Genomic DNA, 26090 nt, shown 5'->3' on the forward strand with positions numbered 1-26090 from the left:
CCACGGCCCCTCGAAGTTTTCTGAGTGCCTTTCTGGTGTGGTTAGATTTGGGTTATTGCATTCTGTTCCCCAATCTTGTATCCAGCAGCCCGTCAGCCAACTGGCCAGTATGTAAACGGTCTACTGTGGACCACAGAGTCTGGGTGGCTTAGCAGGACTGTTTCCAAGGCCCAGAGCCAGGGGGGCAAAGGAGACTGTGGGAGTGACAGTGTCCCCTGAATGCCCTAGGGGCAAGGCCTCAGCTGTTGTCCCAGGGGTACATCCGGGCTGCCTGTGAGGCCCTTTGACACTTCCTGTTCCCAGAGGAGAGTGAAGGAGGTCAAGCCTTACGTGAAGGGCCTGAGTGTCCCTACATAAGAATGCTCAGGCCTCTCTGGGCTTTTTGGGAAAAGCAGAGGAGCTGGAGCCAGGGTTGCGCCCAGAGTACTGGCCCGGCTCTGAGGCAGTGACGCAGGAGCCTGGAGCTTCCTCTTGTCCTCAGGGAATGGTGGCTCACAAGTGTGCACAGGTGTCACTGGCACACATGTGTAAGTGACAATTGCGTGTGCAAAGCTCTTCGAAGCTTCCAGGGTCACTGCATGTGTCTTCTGGTCCCTTCTTCTAACCTATCTTCACAGAAGACCCTGAGCTGGCAGGGCAAAGGCCTTGCCTGGACCTGGGATGGCTGAAAAATGGGGCCTGGGTCTATCCTTCCTGAGGAAAAGAGGCATGGGGTTACAGGGAAGCCAGGCGGCCTTGGCAAGCTCTTGACGGGAGTGGTGCCTCATGAGGGCTCTGTAAGGGAGATGGCAGCAGGAGGCAGCAGCGCCATTCCTGTGGGGACAAGAACGTGAAAAGATCCAGGGTCAGGTCCTGCCCCCAAGGTGGCGTGGATGCCCAGGGAACGGAGTGTCTTCTTGGTGGGGAAGGGCGTTTGTGATCACATGGAGGAGTCTCCCTCTAGCCAGTTCAGCCGGGTTTCTGATGAGGATTCTGGGAATGGCAGGGAGCCTGGGAGTAGACAGACAGCAGGAAGTCAGTGGTGGGTCACAGCAGGTCTGTAATCCCAGCACCCAGGAGGCCAAGGCAGGAGGATCCGGATAGCCTGGGCTATACTGTGAGACTGGCTCAGTGGGAGAGCGTTTGCCTAGCGTGTGCAGGACCCTGGACCCGGTTCCCAGCACCACAAAAAGGAAGATGTCAGTGTCTCACCCTCCTCCCTCTCCCTCTGTCTCTCCCTCTCCCTCTCTTCCTCTCCCTCTGCCTCTGCCTCTGCCTCTCCCTCCCCCGCCCTCTCTCTCCTCTTCTTCCTCACAGTCCATTTCTGTGGATTCACAGCTTTGAGAGGCAGGCAGGTGTGGCCACGCTGCCCAGCTTCCTGCCTGTGGGAGAAGCCGCGTGCCTTCCCCTGTTCAGGTGATTTCGCTCTCAGACTCACTCCCTGCTGAGGGAGCGTGAGGCTTGCAGGGTCCTTCACGAGCTATGCGTGTGTTGCACTGAGTGAGAAAAACTGTGGGGAGACCAGGGCAGCCTGGGCTCTGCCGGTGGAAGGGAACACGTGATCAGATGTTCATTGGACTGCATTTGAGAAAGGACAGTGCAGATGCCTTGCTCAGGGGGAAACCCAATAGTTTTGAAGATCTGGGTAAAAACTGAACAGAACCCCAGGGCTGCTGCTTTGCCTGTGGGACAGAGGTGACTCAACACTTACTTTCTAGGGGCTTGTTGACTATTCAGAGTCTCCTCCTACAAGCAAAGTCAGAGTCTCATTTTATTTTCTTAAAGATTTCTTTTCTGTGTATGTGTCCGTGCACTGCGTGTACGTGAGTTCTTTGAGTGGCCAAGAGGGTGTCTGGCCTCCTGGAACTAGATATCCAGGTGGTTGTGAGCTGCCAGGTGTGAGACCTGGAAATCTCTTATGGTTTTGGTCCTCAACCTGATGCAAACCTAGAGACACCCAGGCGGAGGGAGCCTCAGTTGAGGAAATTTCTAGATCAGCTTGGTCTGTGGCCACATCTGTGAGGCATTTTCTTAGTTGTTGATTGATGCAGGAGGACCCAGGCCATGACTGGCAGTGCCATCCTAGGCAGGTGGCCCGGGCTGTGTAAAAACGCAGCTGAACAAGCCGGAGGATGCGTCTGTGGTTCCTGCATGTGCTCATGGGTGAGTTTTGCCTGGACATCCTTCAATGATGGACTATGATCGGGACGTGCAGGCCAAATAAACACAGCTGGTGTGTATCACAGCAACGGAAAGTAAACAAAACAAAAATCAACTCCAGTCCTGGTAAAAAGCAGCAAGGACTCCTAACCACCCAGCCTCCCCCCCAGACCCGAGTCTGACTTTAATGGGCACCAGACAGGAGTGAAAGCAGACTGTTAGAGAGGCTTCCCTGCCCGACTGCCCTCCCGTTTGTTCCCAAACCATGAGAACCGTGGCAGACCGAGGGTCCGGAGTTAACTGGAGGAGAAAAAGAGATGGAGTCCTTTCCTGCCCAGCCTCCCCTGTGGCTCTGACCTGCTATTTTTATTGGCTGTGACCTCCATGTTCTGTCCAGAAGTCACTGAAGTCCCTGGGTACCCACAGTAGGGGAGGAGGTCATGAGCTTGCTCCTTCCTCCCAAAGGGGCTCCGTTCCCCATCTTTCTTCCTGTGTGTGGTGCAGTGTTGGTGAGTCAGAGTTCACCCTGTCTCCTTGAGGGCCTGCTGGATGGCAGAGTCAGGGGGTCTTAGGGAACCCCGCTAGGTTCTCATCCCACAAACCCTCCAGTCTCGCTGGGGACACGGTGTCAGAGAGGGTGAGAACAGAGCAGGAGGGGGAGGCGAGTCTTTCTGGAGAAGTGGCCAGACTCTCTGGGACCAACCCAGACAATAAACAGATGCCACCCATAGTGCCACAGATCCACGCATCCTGTTTCTGCGGCTCAGTCGTTAGCAGCAGGCACCCAGGGCTCGCCACTGCTGTCAGTCACATCTTCAGACGTATTGGCCCTTCCAATTCTGATGCCGGCCTGCCACTCCCTCGAGCTTCTGACGAGCAATGGCCTTGGCTTCCTCAGCTAGTCTGCACAACAGAAATGACAGTTGAGCCACCTATTTCAAAGTCTCTAATGGCCCTGTTAAAGTGTGTGCCAGTGAGGAGATGGCTCAGCAGGTAAAGGTGCTTGGTGCCAGGCCTGACAGCCTGAGTGTGATCCCTTGGTCCCATATTGTAGGAGGAGAGATCCACTTCCTCCTTGGCATTCACTCGGGCTGTGGTGTGAGCATGTGTGGACTATAAATGTCAAAAGTGAGATTCTTCCAGTAATATTGCCAAATGCTGTCTTTCCAACAAATAACGAGACCTTTGTACATTCTTCAGAATCTGATGTCATACATATTTCGTGTCAGTTTAGATGCTAATTTTTTGGTGAAAATGAAGTATCCCACAAAATACTATGTCTAGCAGAAAAATATTTTATACTACTTCACCTAAGTTAAATTAATAAATTAAATCATGTTAAGAATGTAGCTCCCTGTACTCATGGCCACATCTATGGCTTTCTGAATTGAGATGGATTCTTTGTGACTTTCAGTGTCTGTTGCACAGGAGGTGAAACTCAGAGCAGAGCAGAACATGCACATCCAGATAGAAAATAACAAAAGGAGGTTTACTGTTTTCCTCATGAAAAAAATGGTTTTGGGTCACCTTTAACATGTAACTTGAGGGTATGGGTGCAGGTGTCTGGCTGAGCATTCATGGACGCTGGAGGTGGGCGCCAGATGTCTTCTTCTGTGGCCCTGCGCCTTGCTTCTTGAGACAGTTTTCATCCAGAATGGCTGCCCAGCAAGCCCCGTGATCCTCTTGTCTTCCCCAGCTGTGGTGGTTTGAAAGAAAATGGCCTCCAAGGGAGTGGCAATGTTAGGAGCAGTGGCCTAGTTGGAGGAAGTGTGTCACCGTGGAGATGGGCTTTGAGATCTCATATATGCTCAAGATACTGCCCAGTGTCTCCTCCGACCACTTCCTGCTGCCTGTAAGATGTAGGACTCTCAGCTCCTTCTCCAGCACCACGTCTGCTTGCACACTGCCCTGTGACACCGTGATGATAACGGACTGAACCTCTGAGCTGTAAGCGAGCCCCAATGAAACGTTTTCCTTTGTAAGAAGCTGTCATAGTCATGGTGTCTCTTCACAGCAGTAGAACGCTGACTAAGTCACCAGCGCTGGGGTTGTGGGTGCACACCACCATACCTGGTTTTTGCACACCACCATACCTGGTTTTTGCACACCGCCATACCTGGTTTCTACATCGCTTCTGAAGACCCAGCCTTGGGTCCTCCTCCACGCGCACTAAGCCATGGAGCCATCTCCCCACCCCATAACTGCTTTTTGACACAGGGTCTTGGCGTGTGGTTCTGGCTGGCCATCCAGCAGGCCCTCAAGGAGACAGGGTGAACTCTGACTCACCAACACTGCACCACACACAGGAAGAAAGATGGGGAACGGAGCCCCTTTGGGAGGAAGGAGCAAGCTCATGACCTCCTCTCCTACTGTGGGTACCCAGGGACTTCAGTGACTTCTGGACAGAACATAAATCCTCCTAAATACGGGGATTGAAGGTGTGTGACAACACACCCCATTTAGCACATAGACTTTTAGGAATGCATTTCCTACAACTACATTTCTGCCTAGTATTAGTTATCAGCCTAGCTACACAGTTTCATGACTTTGGAACTCGTCTCTTTTCCATGTTTACACTTCATGGAGTGGTTTTCTTCTGTGTCCTTCAGCGTGTCGTTGTGTTTTGTGACTGTGTAATCCAGGAGACTTCAGGGGCATCTAGTGCAGGCTCCACGGTCATCTCGCAAACTGTCCTCCGGATCTTGGGTATCAGCATTCTTACAGTTCACACACAACAGTGGCAGCGGGGACAGTCTAAGTCACACGTGTTCCTTCATTTGATACTCCCCTGATGTTCATACTCATCCGCTCATACATGAATTCGGAATCTCCATAAGGGACTGTGTGTTCTGTGTTGATCTTTACAACAAACGAAGGGGAAGGTCCCTGTTACTGAAGCTAGCTAAATGTGGGAGAGTGCATGGGGAGTTAGCACAGATGAGCTGGGCATGCCATGGTGTGCACCTATAATTAACCAGCTCTCGGGAGCATCCTTTCAGGTCAGGTCCTGCTTATATAGGGAGACTGTGGCCTAAAAACAGACAAGCGAGCAAAACACTACAAAGCAAAGAAGCAAATAGAAAGAACACACTGGAACGGGACCACCACCTGGAGCCCTTCCTGAGCCTCCCCTTGCGAAGGCAGCCTCCAGCCGCCACACCAGCCCCCCCCCCCCCCCCGGCCTCCCTGTACTTACATCTTCTGCTTGCTCCTTACCTGGCAGTCACCCAGGTCACCGTGGTTCCTTTACATTTATGTAAGAAACTCCTGCACTGCCTTTGTAAAAGCTAGCCTAAGGGGACGACCTAGTATAGCCTTCCCTCAGTGCTTTATGAATTCTATGCTGTAGGGTTTTTTAATGTATTAAATGTATTCACATATGTGTTGTCTCTCAAACCACTCGTTTAATTAAATTAACTCAAGCCTTCTTTGATTAATGTGTTCTCCCAGACAAGTGATTTGAGGGTCCAGTTTGGGTGGTTTGGAGCCTTTGTGCTATGAGAGATGCTGAGATGTTTGGTGAGTAAAGCCCATGACACTCAGAGAGGTCAGATTTCAGAGTCTCGGGGTTAAAAACAGCCAGATCTGTGCAGGCTCTGGTGTGTGTGTGTATATGCATGTACATGTGTGTGTGTGTCTATGTGTACATACGTGTGTGTGTGTGTGTGTGTAAGGAGTATGTGTATTGCCTTCTTGCACACCATTATTTGGGTCGGCCTGTGAGAGTGACTCACTGTTGGTCTAACTCTTTGTAGTGGCGGTTGTTTTTATGTTGCTTCTCTAACACCCACTTGGCTGCCTCTTGCATTTCTTTAAATCTTCACTCAGGTTCGCTTGAGGGCTCGGTTTACTCATTTAGCCAGGGTCTTACACTGACCTTGAAGTCAGTGCACATATCCCTGCCTTCCACATGTGGGGTTATAGGCGTGTGTGTGTGTGTGTGTGTGTGAGTGTATGTATGAGCATGTGTGTGCCTGTGTGTGTGTGCGTATGTGAGAGTGTGTGTGCATGTGTGCCTGTGTGTGTGTGTGAGAGTGTGTGCGCACCCACTGATTTTTTCCCGTTACTGAGAATGTAGTTGGTTGTACCAAGAATCAGTGAACAGACAGTTCAACTTGTTCTTAATAATTTGTAACACACTTTAAAAAGACATGTGCCGTGTCTCTTAAAGACTTGCTCCAGTGGCACTCGTACTTCAATACCAAGTCAGATTTGATTTTCCCGAAGACGGTCTCGTGTGCGGATGTCTTCAGATGGTGACCATCCCTGGGGTGTCTTAATGCATGCCCGCATGTATGGAACCTAGAGGAGCACAGAGTGCTATGCTCTGTTGCTTTCTGTCTCAGCCTGACTCCAGAAAGGATTTCCCGCTGACCCCCCATCTCCAAAGATCCCCATCTCTGCTCCCCCTGAGAGCCCTGGGGCTATAGATGTGCAGTGCTGTGCCCAGCTTTTACATGGGTGCTGGGGATTTGAACCCGGGTCCTCATGCTTGTGCAGATAACCCCCTTACCCACTGAGCCCTAGCCCCTAGCCCTAATTTTTTTTTATCTTTCACAGAACATTAATCAAATTATAAGGGAAACTGAACCATCATAAGCAGAGGTATTTGGGGGAACACACAGTTCTGACAGGGTAGGGATCAAGGAGACACTGAGTTTAGGAAACAGTTCCACTAAAACCAACATGGGCTAGAAGTAAATTAAACTATTAAAGATGTGTTAAATGAGTGTGCTGTCTCTCCATTGCCACTTAGCGTGAGTGCTAGTTACCTGTCCATCACTGTGGTTAAAAGGCCATGACCAAGACAAACTACAGAAGAAAGCGTTTATCTGGGCTTACAGTTCCAGAGGGATAGAGTCCAGCGCCGTCTCGGTGAGGAATGGAGGTGACTGACAGGGGTGGTGACAGCCGACAGCTCACATCTCAAGCCACAAGCAGAGGGAGAACTTGGTGTGTCTCATGGCTTTTGGAGCCCCAGAGTCCATCCCTACTGACTGACTTCCTCAATTGAAGTCATGTCTCCTAAACCTACCCAAAAGCACCACAAACTGGGGACCACGCCTTCGAACCGAGCCTGTGGGGGCACCTCATCCAAACCACTTTGTCATACCAGCACAAAAACCATCCAGCGGTCACTCCCCACCATGACTCAGTGGTGTACTGTTGTCTGCTCATGAAAACAAACAAACAGAAACATAAAAGAATAAATGATTTTCCTCTTTAAAAGATCATTCTCGTTTTAAAAATGGAATGAGGGTGGGATTTCCCTGTTTGGAAAAATGTCTCTAGAGCTATTAAAACCCAGATTAAGAAACAGTACACGGATAATAACACTGGACTGCCCAGGAAGGGCAGCCCTGCGTGTGGGCAGACGCTTCCATTTCCTTAGCAGGCCAGCCCAGCTTCCTTTGTAGCACCCCGAGTTCCGTGGCGGATCTGTGTTGCTAGGATGCCCACTGTGACCTTCACCACGCCCTCTCCTTTTATTTGCCAGTCTTCCCTGCCTGGCTTCATAGGTGCTTTGGCCGGAGCGGGAGACAGCTGGCGACCCCTCTCTCTCTCTCGTCCTAGGCTCTTCTTTTACCACCCTTGAGGCCAAGCAGACGTCTTCCTTGGGCATCTTCATAGCTGGGGGCATGTACAGTGTTGGGGGAAGTAGGGGGAAGACCTTCACCTGAACAAACAGCTGGGGGCCCCGCAGGACTGGTGGGGTACCACCCCCACTCATTTCTTAGAGAGCAGTTTTTCCTACCTCCGCTTACTCTAGTGCCTGGTCGCTTTTAACTTCTTCTGTCCAATCATTCATCCACCCATTCATTTGAGACAGAGTCGCACTCTGTGGCTCAGGCTTCCCTGGAACTTGCTCAGCAGACCAGGCTGGCTTTGAACTTGCAGTGTGACCCTCCAGCCCCAGCCTCCCAAGTGCCAGGGTTACAGACATTTTCGTCACTCGACGTAGCTCCCGCTGCCCTGTCAGCGCTTGAGATTTTTCTGTTTCTGCTCACTGGCCTCGATGCCTGTGTCTCCTCCCTGTGCTAACAGCAAGGTGCTCAGCGAGTGGGTGAAGGGCGAAAGTGGCCGCCATGCGTTTCCCAGGCTGGCAGGGGTAGGAACGGGTGTGACAGGTGGCTCAGGAAGGGGCAGCAGGGAGAAGGTGAGGACAGTCAGTGCCGTCGTCCTGTAGCCCACAGTCTGTCTACTCAGGGTTTGGGGCGCCTTGCATTTCAGGGGCCCCTCCCTGGAAGCGGCTGGGGTTAGGTGTCACAGGTTTCCTCTTGCCTTTTTGCAGCAGGCTGGGTGCCCAGCGGAGTCTGCTGTTGCCCGCAGTGGGAGCAGAAGGTGAGATTCATATCGCTTCATTGGTGCATGTGTGGGCTTTTGATAAGATGGGTCGGGAGTGTTGAGTGCTAATTATGTACCACCAGGGAATACGTGTGGGAGCTGAGGGTCTCAGTGCTGCTGAACACCCCCTCTGCTGGACCCCCATCTGCCAGGAGAAGTGAGTTGTGCAGGATGGGCTGTCTCCTCTTCCTGTGACTTGATCCTGGCAGATCTGCTGCTGTCTCCCAGCGCTAGACGGATGCCTTCTTGTTACTGTTGACTCGGAGTATTGAGAGCCACAGCAACAGGATTTCACCCCTGTAGATTATCTCCCTCCCTCCCTCCCTCCCTCCCTCCCTCCCTTCCTCTTTCCCTTCCTTCCTTCCTTCCAGACAGTTTCCATCATGAAGGAGAATCCTGTTATCAAAGAGGTGGGGGCTGGGATGATGGCTCACTGGGTCTCAGTGCCATAGACACTCATCTTCATATTCTTTCTGCTGTCCCTACATAGCCCACCAATGTTTGTTGATTGGTTTTTTAACTTATTTTTTCTTCATCTCCTTCTTAACTAATAGAAATCAGCTGAATTCAATACGTGGGCTGTTACTTTATTTTCCAACATTTTTTCTCCCCTCTTTTCTCTTAATAATTTAAGGTTAAAATAAGCACTGCCTTCTGTCGCTACAATGCAATAGATCTGTTGTGAAAAATACCTGAACTTGCATCCCTTTTACTGTCAGTGTTTGAAAGAATGAAAGCTGGGAGGATTGTTACTATGGGGTAACACTGTGATGTGTAGGAGGTCAGAGAATCCAATGCGCATCATTATTCGTGGGGCTAAGGAGTAAGAAAACCGAATGAAGTTTCACTTACCCACTTGGGTGGCAGCCTGCAGCTGCGTCCCCACATTGCAAAGTTACTAGGAGATGGGGAGTGTGGATGACAGGGATGCTATTCTAAGGGTAAAAATAATTGGGATGCAGGATATGGGATGTAGAAGTCATAATTAAACTGTGTAAAGAGATAGAAGACCTTGAGAAGAAAATGTTCAAATGTATTCCTGGTAGAAACTGTCTGGATGGAACTGTCCTCTGGTTGGTTGGTGTAGAATGTTTGTTTTCAGAGACTTCACGTTTTGAATATGAATAGTAGTGACTCTGACCTCTGGGACACTCTCCAGAGGGTGATGGAAGCTTCTCTTTGCTGCCTAAGCCTGGAGCTCCTGGGCTCCATGACCCTTTCTTTTCCTCTTGTGCCTGGGAAGATAGGTATAGTTCCATCGTTCTGTCACTCTTGAACAATACAAGATCATCATTAATTCATGCTCTGCACATTTGTGACTTGTGATAAACAAGAAGCAAGACTGAGTTTGCCTGCAACTTTGCTGAGCCTATTAATACTGTAAGCCTTGGTGCAGAGCAATGTGTATTCATCTCAAGGGTATCCGCCTACATGTTTGGATACACCGTCACAAACCAAGGCTAAGCATAGTGGCTCTGACCCCCCCCACAGGCCCCACAGGCCCACTCCTAAGAAACATTTGCATACTTTTCATTTACATTTCTGGGACTCAGTCTTTTATGGAGGATTCGGGAGTTTACTCAAAGAAGCCATGGCAGTCTGGAATTAGTGAGGACATGGTAGTATTTCATAAGATGTTAGTGAGGTGTGGTAACTCATGCCTGTGATCCCACCACTCAGGAGGCTGACCTACCAAGTGAGAAACTGCCTCAGAAAACCACAGGAGGGAGGGATGCTGGTGTCTGTCAGGGAGGAAGTAAGAGAGACACAGAGAAGTCTACTATTATGTCTATTACTATGTCTATTATCTGCCACCTAAGGGTATTGGCTTACAACAATAATAATCATTTCTTCTGCACCAAAGTCTTTAAGTCGGGCAGAACTCAGCAGAGGCAGCCCCGTGTGCTCCCGCTGGGTGGCATGGTGGCCGGGGTCTCCCTTCAGGGTGGTGTACTCTCATGACTGGGAGTTTCATGCTAGTTCTTGGTTTCTGCCTACGTGGTCTTCCTTAGATCGTGACAGCCAGACTCTCGGAGCACAAGGTGGAAGCCCGTGGGATTTGTTCCGTCTGCCTCAGACCTCACCCGGGCCTCCACCTCACTCGTGGATAGAAGCATCACAAACAGCCACACTGACTCAAGTCAGGACGCCCTGAAGACTCCCTCATCTCTTGGAGTGGGAGTGGCAGGGTTCTGGCTCACCCCATGGGGTGAGAGACACAATTGGCCACCTTGAAGAAAACTGCTTGTCACACAGGGGTTCAGATGTAGTGAGTTCATAATTCAGTACACCGTACTAGAAGGGAACCCTGGGGCCATGCGGGGTAAAATAGAATGTGCCGGAAGACAGAAATGAAGTTAAGAACTGAGTGTCCTAACCACTCCTGAGCAAGGAGAAATAGTCGCCCCATGGATGAGCCCCCAAACTGGGTTCAGCAAGTTGTACTTGTGTATCTGTCACTCACCCAAATGTGTGATGACAGCAGTTAAAGGGAAAGGGCCGGCGAGCTTAAGGGGGAGCAGGAGAGGGAACACGAGAGGTGGGGAGGGAGGAAAGGGTGTAGCTGCATTTCAACTTAAAGTTCAAAAATAAGTCGGGTATTATACTTAAGCACCATTGAACATCAACAATAATCTTTTTTCAATCTTTTTAAATTTAAATTAGAAACAAGCTTGTTTCACATGTCAATCCCAGCTCTCTCTCCCCTCCTCCCCGACCCCTTAAACACCCCCAGCCCCCCCTACCCAGTCCCCACTCCACTCTCCATGAAGGGTGAAGCCCTTCATGGAGGATCTCCAAGGTCTGTCATATCATCCAGGGCAGGACCTAGGCCCTACCCCATGTGTCCAGGCTGAGACAGTGTCCCTCCATGTGGAATGGGCTCCCAAAGTCCATCTGGATGCCAGGGATAAATACTGATCTATTGCCCGAGGCCCCCAAAGGATGCCGAGGCCTCTTCACTTACACCCACGTTCAGGGGGGTCTGGATCAGTCCCATGCTGGCCTCTCAAACAATAATCTTTTAACTCTGTACATCCCCCTCTCCTTCCCCAACAAAGTGTCATCACACAGAGGGACCTCTATCTTCATGATCTATAAAGCTCACTGTAGTCATCTTCATCTTCCACAAACCATCCTGTGTCCCCCAGGGTATTTACAGACGAATAATAAAGCATCCATCAGCACAGTGGACTAGAAGCCAACTCCAAGTTCCTAGTTTTAACACTGGCATTTTCCCTGGAAATTTGAAGCAGTTGTGGTCAGGTTGTATGTTTGTTAGTTTGGACTCAAGGGATTCTTTTAAAATAGGTTTTTAAGCCAAACACAATGGTGCCCAGTTGCAGTGTCTCAGCATTTTGTCAAAGTGCCTTTCGGTATGTCACGGAAGCCTATGTGAATCAGGGAATGGTGGGAAAACACTGGATATTAGAGCAGCGAGGTGGGAAGACAGACATCTGCCTCTGGTTACTCTGAAAACTGTGTTCCCTTGCCTCACTCATTTAACAAACTGCTGAGGTTTGAGTTCCACGGAGACTTTGAAGATAGATTTCTAGAAAATTCCCTGGAGTTCTAATAAGCCCCCGATGTGCAGAGCCCCCCTCCACTTGTCATTTCAGCGTCACTGGTGTTACTAAAGTATACAATTGGGGTTGTCGACTCAGCAGCTCCCAAGGCTGGCTGGATGCCTGTTTGGGGGGTGGGGGCGCATAATTGAAAATATGTGTTACCTCATCTACAAAAGAGCCCAGGCTGGTCCTTGCTCACCCTGGCAATAAGCACTCAGGTTTCATGGCTGCCGCTTCCTTCCGAGTCGTTAAACTAGGGTTAGACACCACATGGCACTGCATATTCTTAGTAAAGTTTTCCTGAGTTGTGCACTGGACCTGGAGACTTCTTCAGTCTCCCTAGGTCTGACTTTCATTGCTATGAAGACCATAGGGAGAGTCTGGGGTGGGCGGTGCTTACTTGTAACCCAGCACTGGGGAAGCAGAGGCGGGAAGATTTTGAGTTCAAGCTTAGCCTGGGCCAGTTAGTAAATTCTAGGCCAGCCTGCCCTATACAGAGAAAGCCTTTGTTTACAAACAAACAAACAAAGAAAAAACCCTAATCAAAAGACAAAGCTGCTAGAAATAACCAATACTATGTAGGCTTTCAGAATCTCAGATGAACATATTTTCAAGATGACTGGGCTTATCCTGGGTTGCTTTCTATTGCTGTGAGAGGACTATGTCTACATCCCAATCCCAGTCCATCATGAAGAGCTACCAGGGCAGGAGCAGAGGCCGTGGGGGAACGCTGCGTACAGGCTCACTCCCCGTGGCTCGCCCATTGACCTTGCTTTAAACAGACCAGGACCATCCTGCCCAGGAGTGCCACCACCCACTCCAGTCATTATTCAAGAAAATGCCCGCCAAACACTTGCCTGCAGGCCATCTGATGGTGGATATTTTGTCAATTGAGTTTTTTTTCATCCCAGATAACTTGAACTATGTCAAGTTGACAAAAATCTAACCAGCCAATCCCTACGATGGTGCAACCTAGAACCCCTGGGAACAGAACCTTCTAGGAATTATCTAGATCAGGCTGATTTGTGATCTTGTCTGTAGAGAGTTGTGTTGAGTGGTAACTGAAGATCCAGCCCACGGTGGGTGGCTCTAGTCGCTGGGCGGGGCCCACGAACATGCCGAGGAGAGGAGAAAGCCAGATGAGAGCAAGTGAGCAGATAGGCCTGCATGCGTTATCACTCTCGGCTCCTGACAGTGGCTGCGTTGTAACTGGCTGCTTAAGTCCCTGCCTTGACTTCCTCTGAATGATGGGCGGCAACCTGGAAGTTGCAGGGCTTTTGTTTAGATGGAGAAACAAGCCATTGGGTAGGAAGGGAATAAGGCTGGGACATGGCATGAGAAGAGGAAAAGCCCCAGTTCAGGGGGGTCACAGGGTTGGGGGCTGCAGGGTGGAGTCAGGAATTGGAGTCTGTTGTAGAGGTAAAAGCGAGTCACCCCCCCCAGCAGGTGTGGGTGCTGTGAGGAGGTGGTTCTAAACCAGGCGAGGTCTGTGGAGCTAGGGAGGGGTGCTTCTGGGAAGGAAGAGAGGTGGTGGGTGGGGACTAGGACCCAAAAGGGCTTGTGGGGCTTGGCAATGTGGCAGTCAGGATGGCTGTGGGTAGGTTTCAGTTTTGGAAGCAAAGCTGGCTCAGTCAAGCATTCAGGGGAGACTCAGTGAGGGGCTGGCAGGGTCTACTTCCTGCTGCCGCCGCCGGTTGGTTTCTTTTCTTCTTTCAGCTGTCCTGTTCCTGTTTTGAGGTTGCCTGGGGCCTCTCCAGTGTGAGGAAGGTGCTTGCCATTCGAACCACACACTTTTAGTGACAGCCTGAACTTCACTGGGTATCAGTGGAAAGAGAGGAAGTGGCCACCAGGGGAGGTGGGTTCACGGGTGACCAAGGGTTAGCCTAGGCCAGGACACACCCATGCAGGGCACACACAGAAGAGGGAAGTCCTCAGGGATGACTCCATCGCCGTGGCTGGCTTTGACGTCACCTCTGGCTATGAGGGTGGAAGATGCGTTGAGGAAAGAAAGGGAAATGGGTCCTGGGGGAAGGGTAGTGCCGGTCTACAGATGTGTCCATACTGTAGATGGGCGTTCTTGGCCTTTCTTATGGCCCTGGATGGATGGAAGGGCTGTGACCATTGTGGGAGGGGCCAGGGGAAAAGAGAAAAGGATGTCGTAGCAGGAACATGATGGAGGAGAGGATGGTGTGCTACGCAAGGATGGGGAACTCAGGTGTCTGTGCACCTCTCCGGATAGCTTCCTGGTCTCCCTCCTGCTGTGCGTGCGTGCGTGCGTGCGTGTGTGTGTGTGTGTGTGTGTGTGTGTGTGTGTGTGTATGAGTGTGCTGTGCACCTCTCCAGATAGCTTCCTGGTCTTCCTTCTGCTGTGTGTGTGTGTGTGTGTGTATGTGTGTGTATGTGTGTGCTGTGTACCTCTCCAGATAGCTTCCTGGTCTTCCTTCTGCTGTGTGTGTGTGTGTGTGTGTGCTGTGCACCTCTCAAGATAACTTCCTGGTCTTCCTTCTGCTGTGTGTGTGTGCGTGTGTGTGTGTGTGTGTGTGTGTGTGTGTGTGTGTGTGTGTATGTGTGTGCTGTGCACCTCTCCAGATAACTTCCTGGTCTTCCCTCCTGGTGGTGTTTGTCCTCACGACAGTTTCCTTGGCTTTTTCCAGCACATTCCTGTCATGCTACATTATTAAAGAGTTATTTTTTAAATGTTTTGCCTGCATATATATGCATGTATGTATACATATATACATAAACATGTATACATAACATAACATACACACACACAAACACACTCATACACAATGTATGTGTGCCTAGTGCCCAGTTTGGTCAGAAGAAGGCCTCTGGGACTGGACTTAAGGGTGGTTATAAACTGCCATGTGGGTTCTGGGAGCTGACCCCAAGTCCTCTGCAGAACAAGTGCTCTTAATTGCTGAGTTGTCTCTTCAGTCTCAATCCTTGCATCATGAATTGCTTTGGGCAACAATGGGCAATTGTTTAACATATCAGAGTCCAGAGCTGCGTCTCCTGGTTAGCAGATACCTGCCGCTCCTTCTGCTCATCCATGTATTTCTTGCTCCTTTCCCCTTGGTGAGCATGGCTCTTAGAAGATGCTGAACAGTGACTCGTGGCCCCCAGCCTCGTGGTTTCTGTTTGTTTGCTTTGTTTTGTTTCTGTGTGTACCAGAATGCCACAAAAGCCGGGATCTTACTTCAGCGCGAGGAGACTTTCCCATCCGGTGTTTCCCTGTGTGCTCTGATCCGGAGGGTGGAGGTTTTCTTGAGCTGGGATGTTTGCTGTTTGCTTTGCTTCAGGCGCTGGTCTGAGCATATGCAGCCACGAGTGTTCAGGTGTCTGCTACAGAAGGGCCAGCTCTGAGCGGTGATTAGCTGGGCTAGTGAGTGTGTCAGAGCTGACTAACAAGCAGACAAGGAGGAGAGATTGGTTCCAGAAAGTGTGTCCCTGGGCAGCCTTGAGCACACCTGGTGGAGGGCACACATTCTCTGGGAAGCAGAAAAATGCCAGGCATAACCCCTAGAGCAAGGGAGCAGAAGAGTGTTGACCAATTGTACATCAATGTGCTGGGTACAGATTTCGCTACTTAGTTTTATTTGCCCTAAATATCACTTGTCTTTTGTAGCAGCTGCCTAGGTTTCTAAAGTTCCTGTTCATATAAGGAGGTCACAAACAACCTGCAAGCTTTGCTTCCCATCATGTGATGTATATGTGAAAAGTATTCAAGCTTATTTTGTCTATCTTGAAACAGTAATTCTTAAAAATCACATTATTCGGCTGTGTATTTCCTTGGGAGCCACCCTGCACTCAGGCCAGTGCTGATTGGCCTAGAGGTGGACACCTGACCTAAGCTGGGCCAATCAGAGTTGTTCCCTGAGATCTTTTTATTTAGAATTTTAATTTTGGATACTTCCATTTTTGAATACTGTGTATCATTTATATTCCCTTAGTCCCTCCTTCCCATGTTCCTCCTATTCTCTCAAGTATATGGCCTCTTCTCTCTCTCTCTCTCTCTCTCTCTCTCTCTCTCTCTCTCTCTCTATCTAGCTATCTATATCTATCACACACACACACACACACACTAATGCTCCTATGTAGTGTTATTCATACAAACGTGTATGTTTGGGGCTGACCATTGGAACTGGATGGCCTGTCAGGGTGCTCACTAAGTCTCCTTCTCTCTGCAACTGTTCACTTCCTGTGGAAGATGGAGACTTCTCAGATTTCCCGTCTGCACCGCATGCCACCTAGCACGGGCACTGTGCGGGTCATGTAGAGGCAACCATATCGTTGCGTTTATATGTGGCATCTCTGCGGTGTCTGGAAGACACTATGTGGTGGCAGGTGCTCTGTGTCTTCTGGGCCTTGCCTGTTTAGAGCCTTAGGTGCAGGACTTGTGTTGTAGATGTACCAAGTAGGCACAGTCCCTGAAACACTTCCTTGTGGGTACCAGGAAGTCTACAGTTTCTGTCTCCGGTGTCTCAGCCATTGGCAGGAAAAGTGGGAAGTTGGCAATGGTCATGCCTTTCTGCTGTATGAAGAAAACTCGCTGTAGATAAGAATGGCGTCAACAGATGGAAGTGGACAGTGGGACGGGGTGGAGGGCGCTTCCTGGCAAGTTCCAGCCCTTGTCCTGCCCCACTACATGGTGTGGGAGCTCTGAGACCGTGGGCCCCCTCACAGGAATTCCTGTCTGTCTTCATCCCTTTTTGCATTCTCATGGAGACTCTTGAAATGGAACTGGTGTGGTTCAGGGCGACCCCGCAAGCCGGTTGAAAATCTTTGATGGTTGGAAGTTCAGTAGTTCTGCCTCTCGACCCATACTGACTTGTACCCCTCATGCACTCCACTCTCTGTGTATTGTGAAGCTATTGGCGCCATCCAAGTGCAGCTAAGGCAGACACTCCAGGTATGCAGACTTCCTCCTGGTGGGAATGCCTGCCCTCCGCAGAGCTTCCCTGTGGCGAATCCCTCTTTATCGTCACTGGCACTCTGGGCCCTACCTCTTCTGTTTTATGTTTATCTTACACACACACACACACACACACACACATGTGAATGTTTTGCCTGCACGTATGTATGTGCACCACATGCTTGCTTTGCCTGTGGATGCTGGAAGATGGCTTTGAATCCCCTAGTTACAGTTATGAGCTGTGGGCATTAGAACCAAACCTGGGTTCCCGCTAAGAGCAGTAGGCACTTCTATTAATCCATCTCTCTAGCCCCTTCCTTCTGTTTTAAGGAGATTTGTTTTGCTGAGCCACTACAGTGTCTCTCATGCTTCCTCCCAACTAGCCCTTAATAGCGGAGAATCAAAAGGCTGCTCCCCCTCATCTGCAACCTGCCTGAGATCTCAGGACTAGTGGGAGGCAGAAAACTGAAAAAGTTAACTCTTTAGGGTTTCCCTGATGATATGACATCCATTTTCTGTTTCCCTGAACCCAGTCCCATCCACTGTAGTAGGTGGTTTAAGATGACTAAATGAGAGTTGCATCCCCTGTCACGGATGATGCTTCGACGAGTAAAGTGAGTAGCGAGATGCAGAGCTGGGTCCAAAGCTCTCTGTCCCCGGGCTGCTGGCCCGAGATTCATTCCTAAAAGTTTGGGTCACTAGAGAAAACACCAGCAACACCTCAACCAACACCCCAACCACCACCACCACCACCACGGACACCACCCAGCTACTGCCACCACCACAACTACCACTGCCACCACCGCCATCACCAGCACCCATCTCCAGGCCTTCCTTGTGGCCTGCTCATGTGCAGGCAGTAGAGTCTGGCAAGGCTCCTTGTCCCGGAAGCTAAGTGTTAATACATCCCTACAGGCAGGGCTCACATGTGAGTGCGAGGGCATGCTATTTTGAGGCTGCCTTTTTTGAGGTGACAAAAATGGGAAGGACTATGTGTATGTGATAAAATATTCACCGTAAAGACTCATGTAAACTGTGCAGCCCAGAACAGCAGTCTTTGTGCCGGTCCTGACATGTGTAGTTCATAGCTCTGTTTGCAGACTTCTGGTGCGCGTCTCGGCCCCAAGAGGGGCCATGAATTAGGAGGAGGGTTAGAGTGGAAGTCAGTATGTCCTACAGAGTGTTTGGGATATATCATTTGCCTCAGACACTTCCATCATTTTGTACTTTTAAGTTTAAAAATTATGTACCTGGATGTGTGTCTGTGTGTGTGTACATGAATGTAGGAACCTGGATGTGTGTCTGTGTATATACATGAGTGTAGGTGCCTGGATGTGTGTCTGTGTGTGTATATACATGAGTGTAAGTGTCTGGATGTGTGTGTGTGTATATATATACATGAGTGTAAGTGCCTAGATGTGTGTCTGTGTGTATATACATGAGTGTGAGTGCCTGGATGTGTGTCTGTGTGTGTATACATGAGTGTGGTACCTGGATGTGTGTGTGTGTCTATATACATGAGTGTGGGTACTTGGATGTGTGTGTGTGTATATATATACATGAGTGTAAGTGCCTAGATGTGTGTCTGTGTGTATATACATGAGTGTGAGTGCCTGGATGTGTGTCTGTGTGTGTATACATGAGTGTGGTACCTGGATGTGTGTGTGTGTCTATATACATGAGTGTGGTACCTGGATGTGTGTGTGTGTATATATATACATGAGTGTAAGTGTCTGGATGTGTGTCTGTGTGTGTATACATGAGTGTAAGTACCTGGATGTGTGTCTGTGTGTGTATACATGAGTGTGGTACCTGGATGTGTGTGTGTGTATATATACATGAGTGTAAGTGCCTGGATGTATGTCTGTGTGTATATACATGAGTGTGAGTGCCTGGATGTGTGTTTGTGTGTGTATACATGAGTGTGGTACCTGGATGTATGTGTGTGTCTATATACATGAGTGTGGGTACTTGGATGTGTGTCTGTGTGGGTATGTACATGAGTGTATGTGCCTGTAGAAGCCAGAAGAGCGATTGGACCACCTGGGGCTGTAGAGTCAGGTGTGGGCACTGGGAAGCAAACCCCAGTCATCTGTAGGAGCAGTGCGTGCCCTTACTCACTGGGCCCTGTCTCCAACCCCCATCCTTTGCCATTTTATGTGATGTGCCGTGCTCCATAGCAGCTATACCAAGTGGACCTTTAGTCATTACAGAAGTCTAGACATGCACCATCCAGTAGGGCCATCACTAGTGACAACTGAGGAACTGAATGTTTTTATTTGAATTCATTTTATAGCAGCACATGGTTAGGAGCTATTATATTGAATAAAACAGCTCTTTTAATGCTTTTTTTAAGCAGTGGGTGTTGATTTTCAGTGTTAAGTAGCTGATGATTTACAGGTGTTTTATCAAACTTGTCATAAAGATAGATACTCCAATAATTTGTTGAAAATAAGCCCACCAACTCTAGCTCTAATTTCCCTTGATCAGCAGGTAGTGGAGAGTCTGTTAGCTAGGCAGAAGCAAGCACCAAATCCCTCTGACCTCAGCCAGCCCCTCCCTGGGTCCCGGAGTCAGGGTATACAGCACACGGCCGTCAGCCTTTGGCTGATTGGTCGAGGCCCACTGCCTTGTGGGACTGACCTACTTTATGGAAAGTCAGCTGATTGTGGGTGTCAATCATACCTTTAAATTACCCTTTTAGCAATATTCAGGTTAGCAGAGTATTTTACCAAACAGCTGATCAGCATAGTATAGACAGGGTGATCCAAAATTAACGATGGCATCTCCCTGGTTGGGTTCAGATGGCAGCCTTGAAACTGACTCTGATGTTTGCCTGTAGTGCCCTTGGCCTGCCTCATCTGTCTCGTGTGAGCAGAGGCTTTGTGTCTCCTCCACGTTACCCACAGCTGTTAGGACTTATAAAGTAAACCTGACCCATGCCCTGGTTCTCAGAGGTTTCGTTGTGTCTGATATACGTATTCTAAAATACAGGGAACCATTCCAAAATGGAAGTAACCACTAGTCCATCTTAGATGTCCTGGGAATGGTGTGTGTGTGTGTGTGTAATAAAAGTGATTCATTGACAGTGTAACCAAAGTTGTTTTTTTACAATGAATTTATATACATTATTTTCAAAAGACACTTTTCCTCTGACATGCAGATTCCGTTACCATGGAGTTTGTTCTAACATGATAGAAAGTGGTAGATTAAGTCTTGGTTCAGCCCAAATGAAAGAATTTAGCTTTCAATACCTGGCTTGAAGTTTCTGGTGTTCCCTGAAGGCAGCAGACGTGAGGATCTGGTTAGTGGGAGTACACGTGGATTAGACTGGAGTATACGTGGATTAGACTGGAGTACATGTGGGTTAGACTGATGGAGTACACGTGGATTAGACTGGAGTACACGTGGATTAGACTGGAGTACACGTGGATTAGACGAGCACACGTGGATTAGACTGGAGTATACGTGGATTAGACTGATGGAGTACACGTGGGTTAGACTGATGGAGTACACGTGGGTTAGACTGGAGTACATGTGGGTTAGACTGGAGTACATGTGGATTAGACTGAAGGAGTACACGTGGGTTAGACTGATGGAGTACACGTGGGTTAGACTGATGGAGTACACGTGGGTTAGACTGATGGAGTACACGTGGATTAGACTGATGGAGTACACGTGGATTAGACTGGAGTACATGTGGGTTAGACTGGAGTACATGTGGGTTAGACTGGAGTACATGTGGATTAGACTGAAGGAGTACACGTGGGTTAGACTGATGGAGTACACGTGGGTTAGACTGGCATTGCGTGCGAGGCTGTTGTGTAGCGGAAAGGCATGCAGTCCGGGTTCAAGGTGCTCGGATGAGTTTGGCGCTGCTTCTGAGCTCTGGGAAGCTTGACGGGTTTCCTCCGCTGTAAGGGCTCGTTTGCAGGCCTGGCAGAGCGCATGCAGATGCCCTTCATAGACGAGTTATACAGTGTTAATTGCTGTTTTACCTCATTATGGTTGTGATTGTGCATGTGATAGTCTGGAAACTGCACAGCAGAGGTGACCAGGTTACTGACGAGTTCATCCTGATTTGATCTCAGGCGCTTGGAGACTGTGGCATGATGTCCCACTGTAGAGTTGGAGTAGGGTGACCTTGGCTGTATGCAGCAGGGGAGGGGAGAGTCTGGCAGGCTGTATGTGTAGGTAGGTAGGAAAAGGAGATGCTGAGGAAGGAGAGACCCGTGTCTCTGGATTCAGAGGCATGGAGGAGGATGGTCCAATATTCATGCCCATCAGCGGTACTGCCCAGAGCTTGCAAAGACCGTCAGGACTCAAGGCACAAGTGTGAGCATGATCAATGCTGAAGCTACAGGACTAGAGTCACCAGGAGAGAGTGAGGCCAGAGAGCTGTGGCCCTGGGTAAACCCTGGTCAGTAGCAACAATACCTGTCGTTAGTATACGTTGGAGACTTGTTCTGCAAAGGTGTTGAATAAACAAATGAATGAGAAGCATAAAGGACTCTGATTAGCTGTAGACTTGGTCAGAGGACTTTCTGAGAAAGAGACATGAAAGTGTCTGCTCTGGGGGAGGGTAGACACCAGGAGATCTATTAATTATGTGTCTTGTCTGTGTGTGACTGTGCCAGTGAGTGTAGGTGCCTGTGGAGGCCAAAAGAGGGCATCGCCTGAAGCTGGAGTTACAGACTGTTGTAAATTATCAGGCCTGGGTGCTGGGAGCAGAGCCTGCAGCCTCTGCAAGGGCAGTGTGTGCTCTTACCCACTGAGCCATGACTCTGGCCCCAGATACTGATCTTTATGGAAAGGAAATGCAGTCTTCTGGCTGACGAGATGGCCTACTCTCTCCGGGCAGCCTGAGCCAAGGCCAGTATCCCTTGGCCTCATCGTTCCACAGGAAACTACGTGAGGATGGACACGGAGCTGCAGACAAGACACACAGAGACACTTCGTCATCTCAGGAGGTGGATTCCTGGAAGGCTTGTGACAGAGGGTGCATTTCAGCAACTCTTGAAAGCGGCCCGTGCTGACAGTACCCTGACACTGCACGTTAAAGTCATACTGATGTTTGAGATAAAAGATGGCTGTGGAGAAGCCTCGTGCTTTCCCTCCGATCTCTACCCTTCCCTCCCAGGTGGGAGCATCAGGGCTGTGATGCCCGTGTGTGGGTGTGAGCCTCTGCTGAAGACAGGACTGCAAGCCTTGTGCTTTCTGGATCTCCTCACTTGTAATCCCTCTGCCTCGGGCTCCTGGTGCTGATCACAGTGTGCTCATCTGGGCCGGCATAGAGAATGAGTAGATGGTGTTGAATTCAGAGCAGGAACCGTAATCCGCCACCATCTCCCCCTCAGGGACCTCACTCCGGGAGGAAGGGCATACACTCGCATGCGTTACAGGTGTTCACACACCTGCAGATACACATCCAGCATGGCTACCCTCACACCGCCATTCCATCCCTGCGAACTCACAGCTCACAGGACACCCCAGGCCCAGGGCAGAGGACCCTACAGCTCTCAGAACACCCCAGGCCCAGGGCAGAGGGCCCTACAGCTCACAGAACACCCCAGGCCCAGGGCAGAGGGCCCTACAGCTCACAGGACACCCCAGGCCCAGGGCAGAGGGCCCTACAGCTCACAGGACACTCCAGGCCCAGGGCAGAGGGCCCTACAGCTCACGGAAACAAGGGGTCACATTCTGGGCTACAGGGCCGCCTCCAAATGGCTGACTTAGTAGGTCTACAATATCCAAGAACACTGCTCACACGTTCCCACCGGTGCTTAGGGACCTGACTGAGAACACAGGCTGAGGGGGTCAGTTCAGCACAGAGTAGTTGAGGGCACAAGAGTCTGGGGGTACAGAACCCTCTCCTTCTACCCAGTGACCGCAGCAGGGTCTGTGTGGCCGCCAAAGCCCCAGACTGACAGTAGCGTCTGGCAGCCGTGGTGGGCACCAGTGCCTTTGCCTTGCCCTGGCCTGAGCACTCGATGTATGTTGTCAGCTATGAGCAACTCCCACTTCTCCCGTCCGTAGATGCCCCCGAGGCACTGAAAGTGAGCACCACATGTGATTTCCCGTGCCGCTGAGGAGCAGGTCTGGGGATCCCCGCTCAGTCCTCCTGAAAGTCTTCCAGGCCTGCCATTGCCATGGCTCCACTCGAGGCTTCTGTTGAGGAAGAGGCCATTTTCTCCGTGGCGGAACAGAGGGCCAGGAGCTGTTGGCTCACTTTCCTATGAGGACTTTCCCCCTTTGCCCTTTTGGTCAGGAAGCTCCGAGTTTGCTGTGTGAGCAGTCAGTTGCTCTCCTCAGCTGTGGGGCCTTTAATATAATTATCGCTTCTTTCTTTTAAAAATAAACTTTGTTATCTGTGTTATCTTGCAGAAGCTTCCCAAAATAATTTCAAAACTAGGTGAATGTCATGGATTAATGATTAAAAAGAGGGGCTTTTGGTGGGTTTCCCTCTTGTTTCCTCAGGGCCTTTGAAGAGTGATTTGAGCCAGTTGCGGGCCTGTGAGTGGACACACATGTAGCAGTGATGGTGTTCTTGACTGAGAAGTACCCAGCTGATGGTAGTGTGTGTGTGTGTGTGTGTGTGTGTGTGTGTGTACGTGTGTAAGGGGGCGGGCGCCTTTCCAGAACGACTAACACTGAGTGTGGGGAACACCACTGGATAGGCTGGGGCCTGGGTAGAGTAAGGGGAGACAAAGAAAGCTGGTGAGCACCCCTCCCCCACTTCCTAGCCACTGTGGTGTGAGCTGCCCGGCCCTGTCTCAAAGGACTAAGACTTCAGGCCCCATTAGCTTACAGTAACAAAGCTGAATAGCCCAGCACATGGGGCACACTCGTGTGCAAAGCCAGGAGAGGTGTCTACTTGGTCTCATGTGTGCTTGGACCCAGGCATGGCGGGGAACTCTGGCTCCGCACTGCACACTCAGAACTCTTGACCCCTCAGCCTCATTGTCCTCATTTAAAACGGAGACAACGATTAAACGGACCAGCGATTCAAATGGCAGGGCAGTGCCCGCACACAACAGGCCCATAGTAGGCCTACTACTGTTACTGCTGTGTCTGGCACAGGCCAGACTGTATTCAAAACAAAACAAACCCCCCAAAAAACTGGAGTGCTCCTAGCGAGAACTCCAGAGATGTATGTATAAGGATGACACCAACTGGAAAACTAAGCAGTAGTGGAGAGACTACTTTAAATGCCCCTCCCTGATAATGGTTTTGAGGACTGTCTTATATACCATCATAGAACCTCCATCCAGTGACAGACAGAAGCAGAGGCAGACACCCACAGCTAAACACTGAACTGAACTCCTGGAACCCAGTGACAGAGAGGGAGGAGTGATGAGCAAAGGGGTCAAGAATGGGCTGTTGAAATCCAGGGAAACAGCTAACATGAACAAGGGGGAGATCTTGGACCCCAGCCTGATGGCTGAGAGGCCAGCATGGGACTGATCCAGACCCCCTGAATGTGGATGTCAGTGAGGAGACTCAGGAAATCTATGGGATTTTGGGGTAGTAGATCAGTGTTTATCCCTGGCACACAAATGGACTTTGGGTGCCTATCCCACAATGAAGGATGGTTTCTCAATCTGGACACTTTGGGGAGTGCCTAGGCCCTCCCAGGAATGAAATGACAGACTCTAGAGATCCCCCATGGATGGCCTCACCCTCCCTGGGGAATGGAGTGGGGATTGGGTGGGGGCTGGCGGCACTGGGGGGAAGGAGTGGGCGTGGAGGGGAGGGAGAGGGAGCTGGGACTGACATGGGAAGCAAACTTGTTTCTAATTTAAATATATAATAAAAAGTATAAAAAACAAAACTGGGGTGCGCATCTGCAACTGCTGTAGGATTTTTTTCTAGACTTTTCTGTGTGGAACCAAGATGGCTCCATGTAACACAGGCTATTTGGGCTGAGGAGGGCCATGGAGTTACTCCTCCAGTCGCCCCATATTTCTGATTTCTGATTATAGCAGACCATTGCGGAAGGCTCGGGATTCCTGAGATCATCTGCTTCACTGTCAGAGACATAACTCTTCAGTGGTCCCAGGCTGTCCTCCTTCTCATTGATCCCGCGGCTTGAGCATCCTTGCCAGGAAAATCTCCAGAAGTCCACCTCCTAGTTTGGCCCATTTCATTTCATTATACTGCTGCTTTTAGTTTCTTTTTGAGTGTTCTTACTACTAATTTCACTGCTCAGGGCTGTTTGTATGGAGAGGTCACGTGTCACAAGACGCCTTGTAGACAGATGTTCAGGCTCCCCTTTTTGCTTTAGGAGTAGGGGAATCGTTTCCTTCTCCCTTGCATGAGATGGTGTGTACCAGGTCTTGGGGAGTCGAGGGCCTGGTTTTAGCTGTGGGTCAGAGGTGGTCTGAGGGTACTGTGGCTTCCTTCAGGCCTGAGGGCAGCACTGGGAAGGATACTCACCGGATTCCCCTTCCTGGTCCTCTGCCTACACTACTGTCTGCAAAGGAGGCTCTTAGGAACTTACGCTGCCACCAGGCAGTGAGGGACGCAATGCAGCCGTGCAGAGGTTGTAGCCTAGCCTTGTGGGCGGGCAGCAGGTGATGGAGTAGAAAACTGCAAACTGTCACACAGACTTCCTCTTCCAGACTCCGTTTGCCTGAGCTCATCCTGTCAGACCCCTTTCCAGCCTCTACAGCAATGAAAAGTTTATGTTTGAAAATTTACGACTACTACTATTTCTTTTAATTTTATTTATTATTAAGTATACGGTGTTCTGCCTGCACACCAGAAGAGGGCACCAGGGTGCGGGGAGTGATCGGCTGGCAGATTGTGCCGTCCACAAAAGCGTGGGGACCTGAGTTCAAATCCTAGTATCTATCTGTGTCATGTCAGCCAGCTCACAGCTATCTGTAATGTGGTACACACACACACACATGCACACATGCACGCACACACACACTGGGGGTGTGGACAGGGGAGGAGAAGGGGAACCAGGGATCTTCAATAACCCAATGGTTGAGTTTTTCCGACAGTGAAACCCACGAGGCCTGACTTGTCCTTCCCGGCCTCTACAGCCTGATGTTCCTTGTGTCTGCACTAGGAGTGAGCAGGGCCCTCAGAGCCTGGCCATGGTCATATCCCACTCA

At 50.0% G+C, this 26090-nt stretch overlaps 1 protein-coding gene across 1 annotated transcript in view; it reads left to right on the forward strand.

Annotated features, from left to right (window-relative positions):
- Window positions 1–26090, forward strand: part of Rftn1 (raftlin, lipid raft linker 1) — a 198542-nt gene that overhangs the window by 115971 nt on the left and 56481 nt on the right. The window lies entirely within an intron of this gene.

The sequence above is a fragment of the Mesocricetus auratus genome, unplaced genomic scaffold (genome assembly GCF_017639785.1).
Source record: "Mesocricetus auratus isolate SY011 unplaced genomic scaffold, BCM_Maur_2.0 Super-Scaffold_100021, whole genome shotgun sequence".
Taxonomy (NCBI): Eukaryota; Metazoa; Chordata; class Mammalia; order Rodentia; family Cricetidae; genus Mesocricetus; species Mesocricetus auratus.